The sequence below is a fragment of the Acanthochromis polyacanthus genome, chromosome 22 (assembly GCF_021347895.1).
Source record: "Acanthochromis polyacanthus isolate Apoly-LR-REF ecotype Palm Island chromosome 22, KAUST_Apoly_ChrSc, whole genome shotgun sequence".
In the NCBI taxonomy this organism is placed as follows: domain Eukaryota; kingdom Metazoa; phylum Chordata; class Actinopteri; family Pomacentridae; genus Acanthochromis; species Acanthochromis polyacanthus.
Window position 1 is genome coordinate 7,952,341 of NC_067134.1, and position 6,410 is coordinate 7,958,750.

Here is a 6,410-nt window from a genome sequence, read left to right on the forward strand (position 1 = left end):
CCAGAGGAATAACACCTGAATGGATTAACAAAGTTTTTTCCTGGCCCAAAACCCCAAAATTGGATTACATGCAGACCTGAAATTTGGACTAACGCTCTCTCCAGCTTCCCCCTGGGTTCCTTGGCGGGCTCAGGTGAACGGCCGGGTGGGGCCCCACCCGCTGTTCTACTCTCTCCAAATTACCGTTACATTAGGTAACACGCATTCCCCTTTTTTCTTAAGAAAGCATAAGACCAGTAGGGATATGGATTAAGGGTGGTTTGAATATTATCTAATGTTTGATTATTTGTCTGATGATTTATTGGCTATGCTTGTGCCCTGCTAAAATATATCAATAAAGCATTATTCTGCAATTAAAGACAACAAATTGCAAGTGCTATTTTCTTTTATTATTTTTTAATTTCTATTTCTATTTTGTATTATCCCTGAACAAATACTTATACATCTAGCTCTGGATGTAATAAGTTAACTTACAGCGTGCATGATAGTAGCAAGGTTCTGAAAGGTTACCTAGTCATAGGGGCCGGGTTGGCCCAGTATAAACATATCCTAGAGGTTGTCTATATGTCCATAATCTCTGAATTAAACCTAGCAACTTAACAAGTGCCAGATCTATGAGAGGAAAAGCTGCCGTTAACAGGTGTATCTGGTGGTTAAATTTAACTATACCGAAGTGGCTACTCGGTTAAATTAATTATCAGGGGAAGTAGGGATAGGCATCTGGATGAAGGCAGTGAGACAGCTAGGCGAATTTTCCTCGTCAACCAGCTTAACAGTTCTGCAGCATCCCTCTGAGTAAGATCTCAGGGGGCAGTAGGACCGGACCCGTAGGATGGAGAGCTGGTCCGGTGATTCCCTGACAGCTGAGTAAGTTAATTAGGGGGTCACTGGCCCTGAGGATCAACAGTCCTTCACAATAAGGTCAACTAGGGACTCATCTAATTCTTTTTGCCTCCCTGTCAAAGAACAAGAAAAGCCTGAGTTAGAAGGAATGCTGCCGTGCAACCTCATGTATTATATCGTACATCTATGTAACTATATGTAACTGTAGAACAATATGATCTCTTTTAGTGATTGTTTTTCTTGTAATGACAAATGTGAATAAATAATCTTTATGATTTTTTTCAAGTTTCATTTTTGACCATTGGTAAATTTTTACTATTGTATTGCTGTCCATTTTGTATTTCAACTTCTTTGCACTATGTGTTATTTGCGCTGTTCTTTCAGGTGTTTATGGAGATCTCTTTGTGTGGTCCTCTGTTTCTGGCACGTTTTCTGCACACTGGAGCTGTCATGACAGTGTAATTCCCCACTGTAGCATCAATACAGCTTCTCACTCCACTCTCTACCAATAAATGTATAGGTGTATAAAAATGACATGAATACATCACCACAAACACCATGCTGGCCTCGGTTTGATTCAGCACTTGGTTGTGTAGCGCTAGACGTGCAGACGTCCGGATGTTTTGTTCGCAGGTGTCTCCACATAGTGTGAAAGGTGCTAAACAAATAAAGTTGAGTTGATAAACTGAATAAGTGACAAATTCATGATTGTGACAACAGAAGTATTTTATTGTGATTTAAGGGTTTGTTTCATTTTTAAGGTTGAGGTTAAAATCTGGACAGAAAAAAAGATTAAAGAAAAAAACTACATTAAAAAAGCAATTAAATCAAAGGAAAAAACAATAAATACAATAAAACTCCTAAAAACAAACATTAAATACAATAAATTTTAGATTAAACAGACAAAATATTTAGATAATTAAACAAAAGATACAAAACGTAATTATGAAATAAAACATTTTTAACAAAATATTAAACATTAAAGATGAAATATTTTAGATAAACATTTAAAAAATACAATTAATCAAGAAGAATATTAGACATTTTTAAAAAATACAAAACATTGAATTAGATTTTTAAACCTTTTAAAAATAAAACATTTAATTAAAAAGTTAAATGTTTAATGAGAAAATTAAATCTTAAAGACAATAAAACTTTAAACAGGAATTAAACAGAGGTTAGCTCGAAAATGACAAAAAATAGGTGATAAATGCGCAAAAAAAGAAGGACTGAAATCTGAATGAGTAGCTCAGGGGGTAAGAACAGAGACTACCAAATGGAAGGCAGCAGGTTCAAGACCCACTGCTGGCATTTTTCTTTCTTTGTCTAAGTTTTTCAGAAAATTTAAGAATGGTCTGGTCTTGAACCAGCAACCTGCAGCTCCATTGGTAAACCCTTAACTCACTGAGCTACAAATCAGGTAAACAGAAACAAACTCGTAGTCCCTTTGACATCGTAGTTTGATGCTTGCTTAAGCACATTTTAGAGATGGAGGGAACGGCAGTGCTGGAGGGTGAAGTGGTGAATTGAAACCAGATTGATCTCAAACCTTTATTGTTATTACATAACAATGGATCAGACCAAAGTACCGTCCAATCATGATGCCAGCTGCCTCTCCAAAGGCTCCTTCATCTGGCGGCACTTCTTCTGAGGGGAAGCTGAGCTTCAGCAGAACTTTGGAGATGTGTTCCAGTGGTTGGTGGATGTGTGGTGAGATAGAGAAGGACCTTTGAATTGTTCAGAAAAGAAAACAGGAACCCATTGGTAGTTTTAGTTTAGGGTGCTACTGTGGTGTGTTTTTGGGTTTTAAGAGGCGAACAGGAAGAGTTTTTTTTCATATTGATGATGTTTTACTTTGTTCCTGGTTGGAATGCCCATCAATGTCAATGTGAAGTTCACTTTTAGTTCTGTTATTTTATTTTTATTTTACTAACATCCATTACCTTTTAAGCCCCTCACATGTTGTGTTGTTGTAAACTTATTCTTTCAAATAAATCCTCGTTTAACCCTCTGGAAACCAGCGTTTGGACTGTTTTTGTGTTGCTCCTAACCTACTTCAGACAGCCGGGAAAGAACAATGTTTGATGGACCAAAGGACAAAGTATGATGTTTTTAGAGTGACATGCTATACTATGATGCTTTATGGACGACACGCTAAACTATGACTTTTTAGTGACAATTTGCACAACATACTAAACTATGATGTTTTAGTGACATTTTGGACGACACGCTAAACTATGACGTTTTAGTGACATTTTGGACGACACGCTAAACTATGACGTTTTTAGTGACATTTTGGATGACATGCTAAACTATTACGTTTTTTAGTGACATTTTGGGCGACATACTAAACTATGACATTTTAGTGACATTTTGGACGACATGCTAAACTATGACGTTTTTTAGTGACATTTTGGATGACATACTAAACTATGACGTTTTAGTGACATTTTGGACGACATACTAAACTATGACATTTTAGTGACATTTTGGACGACATGCTAAACTATGACATTTTAGTGATATTTTGGACGACATGCTAAACTATGACGTTTTTTAGTGACATTTTGGACGACATGCTAAACTATGACATTTTAGTGATATTTTGGACGACATACTAAACTATGACGTTTTTTAGTGACATTTTGGACGACATGCTAAACTATGACATTTTAGTGATATTTTGGACGACATGCTAAACTATGACATTTTAGTGACATTTTGGACGACATGCTAAACTATGACGTTTTAGTGATATTTTGGACGACACGCTAAACTATGATGTTTAGTGACATTTTGGACGACATACTAAACTATGACGTTTTTTAGTGACATTTTGGACGACATGCTAAACTATGACGTTTTAGTGATATTTTGGACGACACGCTAAACTATGACGTTTTAGTGACATTTTGGACGACATGCTAAACTATGACGTTTTAGTGACATTTTGGACGACATGCTAAACTATGACGTTTTAGTGATATTTTGGACGACACGCTAAACTATGATGTTTTAGTGACATTTTGGACGACATACTAAACTATGACATTTTAGTGACATTTTGGACGACATACTAAACTATTACGTTTTTTAGTGACATTTTGGGCAACATACTAAACTATGACATTTTAGTGACATTTTGGACGACATACTAAACTATGACGTTTTAGTGACATTTTGGACGACATGCTAAACTATGACGTTTTAGTGACATTTTGGACGACATGCTAAACTATGACGTTTTAGTGACATTTTGGACGACATGCTAAACTATGACGTTTTAGTGACATTTTGGACGACATGCTAAACTATGACATTTTAGTGACATTTTGGACGACATGCTAAACTATGACATTTTAGTGATATTTTGGACGACATGCTAAACTATGACGTTTTTTAGTGACAGTTTGGACGACATGCTAAACTATGACATTTTAATGATATTTGGACGACATACTAAACTATGACATTTTAGTGACATTTTGGACGACATGCTAAACTATGACATTTTAGTGACATTTTGGACGACATACTAAACTATTACGTTTTTTAGTGACATTTTGGGCAACATACTAAACTATGACATTTTAGTGACATTTTGGACGACATGCTAAACTATGACCTTTTAGCGACATTTTGGACGACATACTAAACTATGACCTTTTAGTAGCATTTTGGACGACATGCTAAACTATAACGTTTTTTAGTGACATTTTGGACGACATGCTAAACTATGACGTTTTTTAGTGACATTTTGGACGACATACTAAACTATGACGTTTTAGTGACATTTTGGACGACATACTAAACTATGACGTTTTTTAGTGACATTTTGGACGACATGCTAAACTATTACGTTTTTTAGTGACATTTTGGACGACATGCTAAACTATTACGTTTTTTAGTGACATTTTGGACGACATACTAAACTATGACCTTTTAGCGACATTTTGGACGACATACTAAACTATGACCTTTTAGTGACATTTTGGACGACATGCTAAACTATGACGTTTTTTAGTGACATTTTGGACGACATGCTAAACTATGACGTTTTTTAGTGACATTTTGGACGACATGCTAAACTATGACATTTTAGTGACATTTTGGACGACATGCTAAACTATGACATTTTAGTGACATTTTGGACGACATGCTAAACTATGACATTTTAGTGATATTTTGGACGACATACTAAACTATGACATTTTAGTGACATTTTGGACGACATGCTAAACTATGACATTTTAGTGACATTTTGGACGACATGCTAAACTATGACGTTTTTTAGTGACATTTTGGACGACATGCTAAACTATGACATTTTAGTGATATTTTGGACGACATACTAAACTATGACGTTTTTTAGTGACATTTTGGACGACATGCTAAACTATGACATTTTAGTGATATTTTGGACGACATGCTAAACTATGACATTTTAGTGACATTTTGGACGACATGCTAAACTATGACGTTTTTTAGTGACATTTTGGACGACATGCTAAACTATGACATTTTAGTGACATTTTGGACGACATACTAAACTATGACGTTTTTTAGTGACATTTTGGACAACATGCTAAACTATGACGTTTTTTAGTGACATTTTGGACGACATACTAAACTATGACATTTTAGTGATATTTTGGACGACATGCTAAACTATGACATTTTAGTGACATTTTGGACGACATGCTAAACTATGACGTTTTTTAGTGACAGTTTGGACGACATGCTAAACTATGACATTTTAATGATATTTTGGACGACATACTAAACTATGACATTTTAGTGACATTTTGGACGACATGCTAAACTATGACATTTTAGTGATATTTTGGACGACATGCTAAACTATGACGTTTTTTAGTGACATTTTGGACGACATGCTAAACTATGACATTTTAGTGATATTTTGGACGACATACTAAACTATGACGTTTTTTAGTGACATTTTGGACGACATGCTAAACTATGACATTTTAGTGATATTTTGGACGACATGCCTAAACTATGACATTTTAGTGACATTTTGGACGACATGCTAAACTATGACGTTTTTTAGTGACATTTTGGACGACATGCTAAACTATGACTTTATGGACCATTGGACGACATACTAAACTATGACGTTTTTTAGTGACATTTTGGACGACATGCTAAACTATGACGTTTTTTGTGACATTTGGACGACATGCTAAAACATGACGTTTTAGTGACATTTTGGACGACAGCAAACTATGACATTTTAGTGACATTTTGGACGACATACTAAACTATGACTTTTTTAGTGACATTTTGCGACATGCTAACTATGACCTTTTAGTGATATTTTGGACGACATGCTAAACTATGACATTTTTAGTGACATTTTGGGACGACATAATAAACTATGAATTTTAGTGATGTTTTGGCGACGACGCTAAAAACTATGACAATTTTAGTGATATTTTGGACGACATACTAAACTATGCCTTTTAGCGACATTTTGGACGACATGCTAAACTATGAATTTTAGTGAATTGGACGACATGCTGAAACTGACATTTTAGTGACATTTT